The sequence below is a fragment of the Musca autumnalis genome, unplaced genomic scaffold, assembly GCF_047663935.1.
Source record: "Musca autumnalis isolate F117 unplaced genomic scaffold, ASM4766393v1 scaffold_5, whole genome shotgun sequence".
Taxonomy (NCBI): Eukaryota; Metazoa; Arthropoda; class Insecta; order Diptera; family Muscidae; genus Musca; species Musca autumnalis.
Window position 1 is genome coordinate 37,644,464 of NW_027412088.1, and position 14,984 is coordinate 37,659,447.

Here is a 14,984-nt window from a genome sequence, read left to right on the forward strand (position 1 = left end):
ATTACATCTACATTTTTAAGTAAAAAATTCACTTTCTTTGCAATTCGCTATAATAATATAAATGTAAATATGTATTTATATTTTCCTATTCATGTATTATTTTTTGACGTCTACATTTTTTCAGTTGTCAGTTCTTTTAATTCAATTAGAAACGTGTCATTATTGTCTGGACTTTGTGCTGATTAGTACAAGTACTCGTATGTATTATAAATTGCGAGACAGTCAGCATACGGCCACCAACAAGCGTCAAGTGATTTTATTTGTGATAATTCAATTAAGCCAGAATCTTTAAATAAGCGATCAACAACAGAAACTAATATCGCTGTACTTTAAATATAATCGTCAAACATTGCTTAAGAGCAACAAAGTATCTCAGTCTCAGTACGTAGGTGTTCGTTCACCTAAAGCCTAGTTGTTTGTTGCTTTTGTTCCACAATTGATCCAACACCCATTATGGTGAACATTTTAGTACAGGCTCTAAATTCGAAGATAGCGCACGGCATCTCGGCAACAACGCTATATAACGAGGAAAACATAAAGACATCGTTTTTACAAGTGTAAACAAATAATATTGAGAAAATATAATATTAGGAAATTTCAATTAAAATTAGTAGAAATATATTAAATTCGATCGTATGTTAATACAAAATAACATGAGGAAATATCCGCCTGTTTTAATATCGATACAGCAATGTGTTGCGAAGTGACATAAAAACATTTTAAATGTTTGAAATGTTTTTTTACCTTTACCTAAGTTTATAATACGTTCGATTATAAACAAGTGAGCATAGGCTATAGTCGGGACGGGGCCGACCATTTGATACCCTACACCACTACCCCTGTGCATAAGCTTTTCACTGGCAAACATTTCTTTTAGGGAATATAATCCGACTACTATAAGCAACCAAAATTTCGTGACCATCCGATCAAAATTACGACCTGTAGCGTGATTGCAAAAACATGGACGAATTGGATGCATTACCGACTATTGTGGTACCTCCCTTGTTTAACCACCTTCGTCAACCTATTTTACACCCCCTAAATTTCGTGACTATCCGATCAAAATTTCTAATTATAGCGTGATTACAAAAAATGGAAAAATTGGATATATCAATGACTTTTGCGATATCTCGGCCGTTTGCCCACTTACGCCAGCATACTTTGCATCAATATAAAGGAGATCTTTTCTTCATTCCATTCCTTTTGGAATACTCCAACCAGAAGCGGAGATATTCGCATAAGAAAAAACGTTGACTTTCCTCCACATAAGCTGTTTGCTTATTTCGACTCCTGAATATTATCCGACTATCTCCAAACTTAATAGACTTCTTCCTCTGAGGGACCCCGCATCAACTCGATCCGATTAAAATTGCGATCTGTAGCGTGATTACAAAAAAATCGGAAATAAGTTTTTGCACATTCCGACCCCTGAATATTATCCGACTATCATCAAAATCAATAGGCTTCTTCCTCTGTGGGACCCCCATTTACCCTCAAAATTTCGTGACGATCCGATCAAAATTGCGACTTGTAGCGCGATTTTGAAAAAAAAAATGAAAAATGGGATGTATTACCGACTCCGTTATTTGGCCACCTACGCCAACCTACTTTGCATCATTGTAAAGATAGGATTTTCTACTTTCATAGCCAGGCTTTGCTTTTGGAAGCTCCCTAACCAAAGCTGTAATATTCGTCATTATAATTAAAATCGCAAAATGAAAAGTTGGGTTGTTTTAGCGACTATTCCGATATTTTCGTTGTTTGACCACCTATGACAACCTATTATACATCGTTGTAAAGGTGATATTTTCTACTTTCATTTGCTTTTGATATACCCCTTATAGTTGCGGAGATATGCGCTTTGAAGTAAAACGTTGACTTTTTCTCCAAATATAGGCTTCTTTCCTTCCGGTACCCTCATCAACACCCAAAATTTGGTGACGATCCGATCAAAATTGCGACCTGTAGCGTTATTACAAGGTTTAGATGGACAGACGGACGGACGGACGGACACATATAGCCAGATCGACTCAGCTAGTCGATGCATTCATTTTGGTATAAATAAGTATGGGTCTACGACCATTATTTCGATGCGTTACAAATTTTTGGCCAAAACCAAGTTATAATGCCATCCCCACATAGTGATGTAGGGTATAAAAATCGCAGTAGCTATTCGGGCAGATCGGTGTGGGTTCCCCACATATTCTAAAAATGGATAGTTTAAAGAAATTTTAAAATGTCGGAGATCAGAAAAGGGGCTTGAACATCAAAATAATAACCAGCGTACGTAAAAATACTTTAAATAACATTTCCAATCGTTTCGTTTCGTATTTTCCATAGGAACAATACAAAACGAAACATAACCCACGTTGGCCGAGCTCGCTGTTTAGTTTTGCTTTGTTTACATTCGTGAGTACGAACAAAACGAAAAGTACTCAACTCCACAAGAGCAGATAGAAAACGGAATAGTACTAAACACATGTGAACAAATCAAAAACGTTTGGTGGTTGATAAAATTCACTGTGTTCACTGTGGTATGCTGATGCTAACTTATAGGGTTGTTAAGCAATCACATGTGTGTGTGTCTGAGTGTGCCATTGACAATACGCACGGCAAACGTTTCCCAAAAATACTTGTCGTTTCGGTGGTGAATGAAACAACTCGGAAAAACATAGCCGAAGTTACATTACAGCAATCGTACAGTTTCCATCTTTTTACATTGAAAAGTTTGTGTTTTTGTTTTGGTTGTGAGAATGAAACGATACGGAGAAGCTGAAAAGTTTGTGGCTTTGTGTGATTGGTACGAGAATCGTTTTGTCTGTTCCCGTTCGTTGATAATAACATTCAGACGGTTCCGTTCTATAGAGGCTGCAACAATAGCTCGAACCTATTTCAAAAATTGTATGCATGAATACCAATAATCTGCTAATAATCGGACGGTAGTGTTCTGCTGTAACCAGTTTCAATACTACATACGAGGGGCTCTAGATAACCTTCTGGCTAGATAACCTTCACAATGAAAAACTGGTTTATTGAATTCAATCGTGGCTGACACTTGCAAGAAAACGATTAAGACGCGTGCGAACGGATAATGCAAGATCGCCATGTTATATACCGTGAGATAAAGGCATTCTTTGACATTGCATCCACTAACTAACATTTGATATTGCAAGAACACATGGCCGCAAAATTGGATTGTTCTCGCTAAATCTGGCAAAATTGGTCAATCGCTCAAAAACGCTCTTGGTGCAAAGAAATTGTGATTAAGAACAATCGCGGTATTGCAAACAACATTTATAAGATCGTCACAGACGACGAATCTTGGATCTATGCTTAGGAGCCCGAACCAAAACAGGAATCGACCGTTTGGGTCTTCGAAAACGAACCAAATCCAACGAAAGTTGTTCATGAAAGAAGACTTTCGAAGCAAATGGTCGCCTGTATCTTAGTCAAAACTGATTTTGTGGTGACTATACGGCCTGAGAAACGTAGGATGGTTAATTCTGAGTGTTTTAATTTATTGCTGATGTAATCTGCTTTAGTGATGGGCATTTTTCGTTAAAAAGAAGTGGAGAAGTATCAGTCGCCTTTGCCGACAGAGATATCAAGCTTTTTATAGAAAATTAACTTATGTTGAAACTGAGGTATGGGGTATTGTAACTCGCGATCAGTTTTACTATACCATAACTTTTGACCGCGTTTCGGCAAAATAAACTGTTTTAGCCCGATTCACCGAGGGGTTTCTTAAAATAATAATTTGAGCGGAAGCTGTGGTCGTACTAATGTAAAAAAATAGGAAAAAATCGTTGAAATAAACGAGTTTCATTATGTTATTTTCCAATTTGTGGTTTTAAACACAATGTAGAGCTTAATGCTCAAAGGAGAAGTTAAAGAACACATTTCAAAGTTGAAGTTTCTAATGTATGATTTTTTATACCCTCCACCATAGTATGGAGGGTATATTAAGTTTGTTTTTCCGTTTGTAACGCATTGAAATACTCATTTGCGACCCTATAAAGTATATATATTCTTGATCAGGGTAAAATTCTAAGTCGATCTGAGCACGTCCGTCCGTCCGTCCGTCCGTCCGTCTGTGGTAATCACTCTAGCATCCACAAAAATGGAGATAGGACCCTGAAATTTTGGGAAAATGCGTCTTTTGTTTGCAGGCAGGTCAAGTTCGATGATGGGCTATATCGGTCCACGTTTTGGTATAGCCCCCATATAACGGTACCCCCCGATTTACGGTATTTTGACGTTTTTAGCTACATTTTCAGGCCGATTTGGCTATAATTTGACATATAGGGTTCTTAAGTATCAATAAACATATATAACAAAACTTGTGGACATAGGTTCACGTTTTGGTATAGCCCCCATATAACGGTACCCCCGATTTGCGGTATTTTGACGTTTTTAGCTACATTTTTAGACCGATTTAGCTATAATTTGACATTTAGGGTTCTTAAGTATCAATAAACTTATATAACAAAAGTTGTGTACATAGGTCCACGTTTTGGTATAGCCCCCATATAACGGTACCCCCGATTTACGGTATTTTGACGGTTTTAGCTACATTTTCAGACCGATTTGGCTATAATTTGACATTTAGGGTTCTTAAGTGTCAATAAACATATATAACAAAACTTGTGGACATAGGTCCACGTTTTAGTATAGCCCCCATATAACGGTACCCCCCGATTTGCGGTATTTTGACGTTTTTAGCAACATTTTTAGACCGATTTAGCTATAATTTGACATTTAGGGTTCTTAAGTATCAATAAACATATATAACAAAAGTTGTGGCCATAAGTCCACGTTTTGGTATAGCCCCCATATCACGGTACCCCCCGATATACGGTATTTTGACGTTTTTAGCTACATTATCAGACCAATGTAGCTATAATTTGACATTTAGGGTTCTTAAGTGTTATTAAACTTATACAACAAAAGTTGTGGACATAGGTCCACGTTTTGGTATAGCCCCCATATAACGGTACCCTCCGATTTGCGGTATTTTGACGTTTTTAGCTAAATTTTCAGACCGATGTAGCTATAATTTGACATTTAGGGTTCTTAAATGTCAATAAACTTATATAACAAAAGTTGTGGACATAGGTCCAAGTTTTGGTATAGCCCCCATATAACGGTACCCCCCGATTTGCGGTATTTTGACGTTTGTAGCTACATTTTCAGATCGATTTAGCTATAAATTGACATTTAGGGTGTCAATAAACTTATATAACAAAATTTGTGGACATAGGTCCACGTTTTGGTATAGCCCCCATATAACGGTACCCCCCGATTTACGGTAGCTATAATTTGACATTTAGGGTTCTTAAATGTCAATAAACTTATATAACAAAAGTTGTGGACATAGGTCCACGTTTTGGTATAGCCCCCATATAACGGTACCCCCCGATTTACGGTATTTTGACGTTTTTAGCTACATTTTCAGACCGATGAAGCTATAATTTGACGTTTGAAGTTCTTAAATGTCAATAAACTTATGTGACAAAAGTTGTGGACATAGGTCCACGTTTTGGTATAGCCCCCATATAACGGTACTCCTCGATTTACGGTATTTTGACGTTTTTAGCTACATTTTCAGACCGATATAGCTATAATTTGACATTTAGGGTTCTTAAGTGTAACTAAACTTATATAACAAAAGTTGTGGACCTAGGTCCACGTGTTGGTATAGCCCCCATATAACGGTACCCCCGATTTACGACATTTGACGTTTTTATCTACATTTTCAGACCGATTTAGCTATCAATTGACATTTAGGGTTCTTAAATGTCAATAAACTTATATAACTAGTGGACATAGGTCCATGTTTTGGAATAGCCCCCATATAACGTTACCGCCCGATTTCAGGTATTTTGAGAATTTTACCAACAAGTTTTAACCGAATTATCTGTAATTTGAACATTTGACATTTGAAATTCTTAGAGGTTACCACACCTCTCCATCAAAAATTGTCAAGAAAGCCCCCATATAACGGTACCTCCCGATTTTCAGTAATTTGATGATTTTAGCTACAATATTAAACCGAACGAGCAGTAATTTGACATTTGAAGTTCTTAGTGGTCACAACACCTCTCCATCAAAAATTGTCAACATAGGTCCATGTTCGGATATAGCTCCCATGTAACGGTACCTCCCAATTTTCAGTAATTTGGCCATTTTAGCTACAATTTTTAACAGAACTAACTGTAATTTGACATTTGAAGGTTGTAGTGGTCACCACGGATCTGCATCAACAATTTTCGACATAGCCCCAATATAACGATACTTCCCGATTTTCGGTACTTTGAGGATTTTACTTAAAATGTTTAACCGAACGTAGGTCCATGTTTTTGTATAGCCCCAAAACAAACCTCCCTATTTTCCGTACCTTAGCTTTATTTTTGGACGAACTTTCTGTAATTTGAAATTTAAAAGTCAACAAAAATTCTGCAACAAAAATTGTTCATTTAAGTTCATATTTTCGTATAGCCCAGATACCTCCGAACTAGCTGTTAATGACATTTGAAGTTCCCACGTTATGTACCGATTTTCGATATTTTGAGGATTCTAGCTAAATTTTTTAACCGAATTAGGAGTTATTTGACATTAAAGGCTCCCACCAAAAACTCTCAACATAGACACATGTTTTATTATAACCCCTATATAACAGTACCTCCCAATTTCTAGCCCACCAAAAATTGTCAACAGTTAGATATAGGCACCATAAAAAAGGGCCTCCCGAATAAAGCATTTTATGTAAGTTAACGTTTTTACCGCTTATCACCTATGGTGATATGTTGAATTAGTAAAACAACGATTTTTCGGGATTGCTGTCCACTTATGTGGACGTGTAAATACAATCTGATTTTATTCTTTCATTTTGTGGTTTAATATAATTTGACAGAAGTGTGTGAAAATGCTTACCTTGCATTCTTCCAGCAAAAATGAATATTTACTGGTCGAATACCCGCACCACTAATAAGCGCATCAGCATTTCAACGACCAGGTAGTGGCGTGATGAAATATGATGCGCGAATTGTCTGCGCGTGTTATTACTACGAGGTAGGGCTAAATAATTAGAGTTAATAATTATTAACATACGTTAACTGCCCCCCCGTTTGAAATCGGAGAGTCTCTACTCCGACTTTGTATTTTCTTAACAATGTCGTCTATGTCAATTGGTTTTTGCTTCTTAATTAATTTATAACAGAAAATTCCAATAGTAATTGATAAAACGAAAATTAAAGTAAGTATGAATAACAGTTTATGGTGTGATATCTTAACTTCTATTATTTGCAGTAAATTAGTATTATCCAAATAAATTCTATGAAGATACGGCAAAGAAAGATTTACGTTGTGAGCTGATGTTGTTATATTTAAAATTGTTGGTGGGTGTGGCTCAGTAAAATCAATTTGACGACGTTTGTTAAGATAAACAGTGTTATTTATAGTAACATTCTCTGCAAAGCGTATTAACGCGGTTCCCTCAATCATCATTGGTTTTATATCAACCACTTTAGTATTTTTAACATTATTCAGTAATATTGAACCCTCTGATATCATTTGAATTTGCGGAATGTTATCAGCAGGCTCAGTAGGGCAAGTTGCAAAATTCGAATTTAAAATTTGAGATAGACATTCGTTATCTATACTTTTGCAAATATTTGTGTTCCCCACATTTATACAATCAGTTACAGGGATATGTTGTTTGTTACAATCCGCTGAGGTCTTTACACTTAGTTGGATAATAGTGTTGTTGTGAATGACTGGAAAAATTCTTACAAAATTACATTTTCGCTCAATTAGGGGCAACTTAATAGTGTAGTAAATAGTGTTATTACTTTCGTAAATGCTTACATCACTAGCCTTAAGTAGATTATTTATACTTAACGGTACCATTCCATTCTCGAGAATATAACTTACTTCGGCATTGTCAAGTATAATAGGATTTACAATGTTAGCCTTAGCGAGAGTTATTGATAAAGACATTTGGCTCAAAAAGAAAATAATTTCGCTATTCCTGGCACTCAAAAGTTCAAGAAATACTAGCTCATCAACATTAATGGAATTGGATGTCCTGGATAGTTTTTGCAGTTCGTTTATTCTTTCCGTCAGTTCGTTGATTTTGTCTTGAAGGGCCGAGTTGATAATTGTCTGTTTATTGATGTCACGTATAATCATATTGTCTTCTGTTGTTAGTAACTCAAAGTCAGCACGGTCTGGTGTTCCGGCTATGAACTTAAGAGTTGATCCTATAAAATCCAGTGAGCGTGCGTGTCGGCCATGTACCGATAGTGTTCGCAGCAACCGCTGGATCTGTCTCATCTGGTCCGTTACAAAGTCAATTTCCCTTCTGTCTGAAAAATTTTTTAATAACCCATTTGTTTCTTCCAAAATCGTTTCGTACTCCGTTTAATTTGTCCTGTGCAGAATGTATTTGTGGTCATTATAAATTGCTACGTCTCCATCTTTTACAGCTATGAAGTAAGAGTCCGTGTAGTCCAGTATTGTTTCCGATGTCAGTATTGTCCATGTCATTAGAAGTCTAGTAGAGAAGAAAAAAAATTAAACAAAAAAAAAAGAGTACCGTAAATTACTTTTATGAACTTTTCTTCCATTAATCAACACTGTCGAGCCTAGGTCTTGTTCAATTGTCCCTTCGACGTACCATTTATCAAATTTATTCCCAAGCCTACGATTTCTCCTAACGAACACTTTTTCACCTGGATGGTAAACTTTAAACGAGGCGTTTTCGTTATGAATCCTTAGAGTTTTTTCCTGAGCAACGTTCAATTTTCCTTTAATTTCTTCTAGATCTTTGTTAGGAATTAAGTTAATAATGTCTATTGGTTTTCTTCCTGTTACAGAGTGGATGGTATTGTTGTATTTAAATGTGGACAAAAGCAGCAGTTCGACTGTATCTTCTACATTTTGCTGTGCTTTAACACATCTGGCAATTTCTAATAAAGTGGAGTGGAATCTTTCAACTTGGCCATTACTCTGACTGTGCATTGGAGGTACAAAATGTTGTTCCGCACCGTAATAGTCTCTGAGAAAGGTACCAATTAGACTTGATTTGAACGATTTCTCATTGTCCGATACAATAAGTCTCACGTTTCCAAATCTGTTTAGTATTTGGGAAAGAGCCGTTTTGATATCGATTGCATTCCTGGATGCAATTGGGACAATAATCGCAAATTTCGAAAATTTGTCTATTGCTGTCAAAAAATTACTTTTATTTGTTATTAGTATGTCAATGTGCAGGATATGACCAGGATATTCAGGTGTTGGAGTAGGGGATATTACTGTATTTTCCGGTTTTCTCTGGTATTTATTTTCTTTGCAAATCTTACAATTAGCTATCACCATTTTTAACATTTTCTTTATTCCCGGAAAATAATATTCATTAATAATTTGTTCATAATTTTCTTGTAACGATCGGTGTGCCCGATTATGTTCTGTCGTTATTATATCCCATTGATCATCTTCCCGGATAACATCCATGACCAGTTTTTCTGTATGAATGAATTTAGCTGATGGAAATTTGGTCTTTATGCAATTCTGTATTTCAGCAAGAACTGAAAGGTCACAACAAATTGCAGAGTTATCAAATTTTCCACAGTATCATATGTTATGGTATGTCTTAAAAAACGCTGGAATAAAATCTTTCTTGTCTTAGAGGCTGACTGCTCCTTAGATAATATTATCTGCGTTTTATATTGGTTTACTGGGTATTTAACAGAAGTTATAACTTGCGATAAAGAAATTTCGCTGTGAGCTGTTCCATCATCAGACTCGTCTTGAGTATGGTTTACGTACTGCCTGGAGAGTGCGTCCGCGACAACATTCTCTTTGCCAGGTTTATAGAAAAATTTCGGGGAAAATTCTTCTATAAAAGATCGCCATCTTTTCATTTTTGAGTTCGGATTCTTATCTGACATAGAAAATGTCAATGGTTGGTGATCTGTGAAAATATGAACTTCTGAGACACCGTGTAGGTAATGCCTTAAATCTTTCAATGCCCAGACGATTGCGAGTAACTCTCGTTCGTTTGCAGCATAGTTTGCTTCGGTTGCAGACAAAGTCCTAGATATCATGGTTATTGGTCTACCATCTTGTGCTAAAACTGCTCCAAGAGCGATTGCAGAAGCGTCCGTTGTTAGTTCGAACTTCTTTTCAAAGTCAGGATATGCTAGAATAACATCTTCTGATGAAAGAATTTGTTTTAATTTTTCGAATGCTGCTAATGCATCTTCTTTCAAATCTATTCTTACACCCTTCGATTTCTTCGCCGAGATGTTACCATTTTCGCCCTCTAACAATCTAGTTAGAGGTTTAGCAATAACTGCATAATCCTTTATAAATCTCCTATAGAAACCTGAAAGGCCTAAGAACGATCGGAGGCTTTTCAAATTTTCAGGTTTTGGAAATTCCTTAATAGCTCTAACTTTATCTGGACATGTCCTGATTCCTTCCCTGGTTACAATGTAACCGAGAAACTCTACTTCTTGTCTAAAGAATTTAGATTTCGAAGCAGATATCCTCATTCCTGCTTCACTAATTTTTTTCATTATTATGTTAATATGTTCTAAATGACTCCTTTCATCAGGTGAGAAAATAATAATGTCGTCCATATAAACTTGACATATTTTCCCAATATGTTCTCGCAATATATCATCTATCGTGCGCTGAAAAATACTCGGCGCATTTTTTAGACCAAATGGTAGTCTACAAAATTCATATTTGCCGTTATTGACACTAAACGCTGTTTTACTTCTGTCGCGTTCAGCTAGTCGAATCTGGTGGTATCCTGATTTAAGATCTAGTGTCGTGAAGTACGACGATCTTCCTAACGTAGATAGTAATGCCGGAATTTCAGGCATGGGATATTTGTCGTTGTCAGTTTGTTCATTTAGTTTCCTGAAGTCAATCACTAACCTGTGGTTAGGGTTCCCATTGTCGTCGGTACCCTTTTTTCTCACAACCAGTACCGGGGAATTATATGCGGAAAATGATTTCCTAATAATTCCATCGCTTAGAAGCGATTCAATTTCTTTGTTTACGAAATCCGCCATTTGTACTGGGTATGGATAGGATCTCGAGTAAATTGGTTCTTCGGTTTTTGTTTTTATGGTTGCTTCAACGCTTGTGTTGTAGGGTAGTGCCCGGTTTGGATCTGCAAAGGCATTGGCATTAGCCCTAATAACCCTGCTAAAATCCTCCACCACAGAGTCAGGTACGGATTCCTGATCTATAGCGTGAAAGTTTATTTGCTCACAATTTTTTGATATAGCTGTTTTATTTTTGTCATATGTCAGAGTGTCGTTTCCAGTGTCCAATTTGCAATTGATTTGCTTCAAAAACTCATATCCTATTATTCCGTCAAAAGTCTTTAGTGTGTCAATCAAATAAAATGTCGTGATATGTCCGAATAAAACCATAGTGTATTTTTTTTCGATGGTATTCGTGCCATTTAGTGTTTTGACATTAAAGGGTTTACTCAAATGTACTGCATTAATTTGTCCGTTTAATGGTTTAATGAAATTTTTTGATGAACCAGTGTCTATTAGCAATTTTAGCTCCCTTCCGTTTATAGTCTTTATTATAAAAGGTAGGAGCGGTTTTACTCTAAAAAATGCAACTCTTCCACAACATGATCTTCGTCGTCCTCATCCTGAGGGAAATCCTCCTCAAAGGTTGAGTCCTCTGATTCTTCCTCCGCATTAATATGATTTACTCTCTGCTGTTTCTGGAGAGGCGCACTTCTTCCAGAATCCACTTCCCGCTCCCGCTTTGTATTATTTTGATACGCATTGCGGTTGTTATTTGAATTAAAAGCAGTGGGACGTCTAAACATTGATGACCCTGGGTCCACTTCCATCTGTACGATATCTTGTTTATTTGTCTCAGATCTATGAGCATTTGGCGCTGTGCGCCGGAAAGTTGGATGACTATTCTGCGAATAACTAGGTTTCGACTTGTTCGCAATGCTGCCCTCCGCGAAAACTCTCGCAAACTCCTGTCTGCGATTGTCCGACTCTAACTCCTGAGCTGTTGCCAATGCAGTTGGCAAATCTACGGGTTTTGTCGAGAACAAGATATCACTAAGTGGCTTTCTTAGTCCCGATATGAATACTCTAAGAGCATTTTCTCTGACCCTCTCATTTAAAGCTTTGCTTACCTCCTCATTGTTGGAGTAAGTCATTTTATTTTTATTTATTATTAATGTCAGGTGTTTATCAACTTCATCATAAAATTCATTAATTGACAGTTTACCTTGTCTTAAAATGCTCAGTTCATTCTCTAAAACCTGGACCGATCTCTTATCAGCAAAACACTGATCAAGGCGAGCGATTATCGCTTTGAAATTTAAAATAGTGTTGAAGGCAGATAACTTGTCGTTTGCCGTTCCAACTATTTTATTTCGAAATATACCCATGGCTATGTAGTACGGTTCAGTATTCTCTTGGTAGTAGCTAATGGCAAAATGGGCGGCTTCTCGCCAGGCAGGGTAAGCTGCTAGGTCCCCTTTAAATTCTGGGAGAGATTTAATCAAATCTAATGACGTTCCCGTAGCACCGCCTAATGAAACTGGCTCGTATGTCTCTACTTTTTTTATTTGCAACTGTTGAAGTTGGCTCGCTATAATATTTAGTTGAGCCTTAAGTTCCTCTGTCATAACATCGACAGTAGCCGTGACTAACCCTATGATTTCGTCTCTAGTAGCCATTTTTTTCTATTTAAGCCAAATTTAAATTTATCAGATTTCCAATTTCAGTTCAACTTTTATTGAGTCTTTTTTTAACAAACAATTAAAAATAAGTATCTTTTGTTTAAGACAAATAACTTAATAATGCCGGTTTCTTGAAAATGAAGTGGTACTTACATTAATTTCATCATATTATCTGCTTTGTTGAGTTGATAGTGTCTGCTTTGTTGAGTTGATAGTATCTGCTTTGTTGAGTTGATAGTATCTGCTTTGTTGAGTTGATAACTCCCGGTTTTGTTTAAAGTCCGTCCGACTTTACCTTAAAGCCCGTCCGGCTTTTCTCTTTAAAGTCTGTCCGACTTTATTTTGAAAGTCCGACCGACTTTTCTTTTATTTGATTTTTGTTTTAGTTAAGATTTTTTTTTTAGTAAAAAATCTCCAAAAAAAAAAATAACACTTTTGTTGGTGTATTACTTTGTCTTTCGTGTTTCACTCTGTTTAGTCGATTTCTATGAAATCTTATCATTTAGTTTTCCACACGAGACTTAAAATTCTTTTTGGTTTATTATATTGTCTTTTGTGTTTCACTCTGTTTAGTCGATTTCTATGAAATCTTATTTTTTAGTTTTCCACACTAGATTTAAAATTCTTTTTGATTAATTATATTGTCTTTTGTGTTTCACTCTGTTTAGTCGATTTCTATGAAATCTTATTTTTTAGTTTTCCACACTAGACTTAAAATTATTTTGGTTTATTATATTGTCGTTCGTGTTTCACTCTGTTTAGTCGATTTCTATGAAATCTTATTTTTTAGTTTTCCACACTTAGACTTAATTTATTTTCCGAGATTTTTTTTATAAAATCTTATAACCGATTTACACCTTCTTTTCCGATTTTTTACAAAATCTTATAAACGATGTTCACTTTGGTTTTTGCGATTTCTTCATAAAATCTCACTGTTGGGCGCCAGTTAACGTTTTTACCGCTTATCACCTATGGTGATATGTTGAATTAGTAAAACAACGATTTTTCGGGATTGCTGTCCACTTATGTGGACGTGTAAATACAATCTGATTTTATTCTTTCATTTTGTGGTTTAATATAATTTGACAGAAGTGTGTGAAAATGCTTACCTTGCATTCTTCCAGCAAAAATGAATATTTACTGGTCGAATACCCGCACCACTAATAAGCGCATCAGCATTTCAACGACCAGGTAGTGGCGTGATGAAATATGATGCGCGAATTGTCTGCGCGTGTTATTACTACGAGGTAGGGCTAAATAATTAGAGTTAATAATTATTAACATACGTTAACTTGTACATTATCTGACATTTTAACGTACTCACTTAAAGTTGGCGACAGGAATGAATATTTTATGGTGGAGGGTATGAAAAGTTCGGCCCGGCCGAACTTAATGCTTTTTTACTTGTTTATATATCCACTGTATCTATCTCAAACGGATGCTGACATTTTGAAACCTGAAAAATGGGGTTTTTTTGAATTTTTGCTCTAAAAGCTTATTATTGGACTGTAGTACTCGCGATTTCGCATTTTTTAATGTATAACAGGAGGTTGTAGCCCTCACAGGATCACAGTAAACATGAAATTTTTGTGCGTAAATTTTTCTCAAAAACCTATTTAAAAATCCACCCACTAGATATGATACCCCTCAAATTTGGAAAATTTGCAAAAAATTATTTTGAAAATATCGCATATTAAAACGCGTTTTGGATGTGTCAGTTCTACTTAAATAAATAAATCTATACGCGTGTTTAAACTGTGCGAAAACAGATATTTCAAAACTATCGCTAATCCAGTGATATAATAGATTTTTTCTAAAAATTAAGTGCGATGCTACATCCACGGTTCTTGATGGATCGCATTGAAACGGCATAGAGGGATGTATCATTTAATGGTGATTATTGAAATCGGATGCGCATAAAATGTAAACGAACTTCGCGGAAATTGTGACCATTTTACTGTATTTTTCACCCTTAAATGCAGCAGATGCTACATCGTGGCCGCCAAATAGAATTTGACAAACTGTACATCAAATAAAAGGATCGGATGCGCATCATGTCATTTTCATAATTACGCAGTTTATATGCGTCTCAAATGTTGTAATATTCAATATAACATTATTTTAACGTTATGCCACAATTGGAGTTCCTTGTGATTTAATATAAGGTTCTAATAATATTATCCAATAGGAAAACTATAAGCGAAAAATTTGTTACAACGGAATATAATCATTCAGCATGAGC

The 14,984-nt window shown here is 36.0% G+C and overlaps 1 protein-coding gene across 1 annotated transcript in view; it reads left to right on the top strand.

Annotated features, from left to right (window-relative positions):
• The first annotated feature begins 427 nt into the window (after nucleotides 1–427).
• The window catches only part of LOC141405928 (uncharacterized), a 49,602-nt gene continuing 35,045 nt past the window's right edge, over nucleotides 428–14,984 (top strand). The window contains exon 1 of the mRNA XM_073990820.1: nucleotides 428–557. The gene's annotated coding sequence lies outside the window, so the exon portion shown is untranslated. The remainder of the gene's footprint in view (nucleotides 558–14,984) is intronic.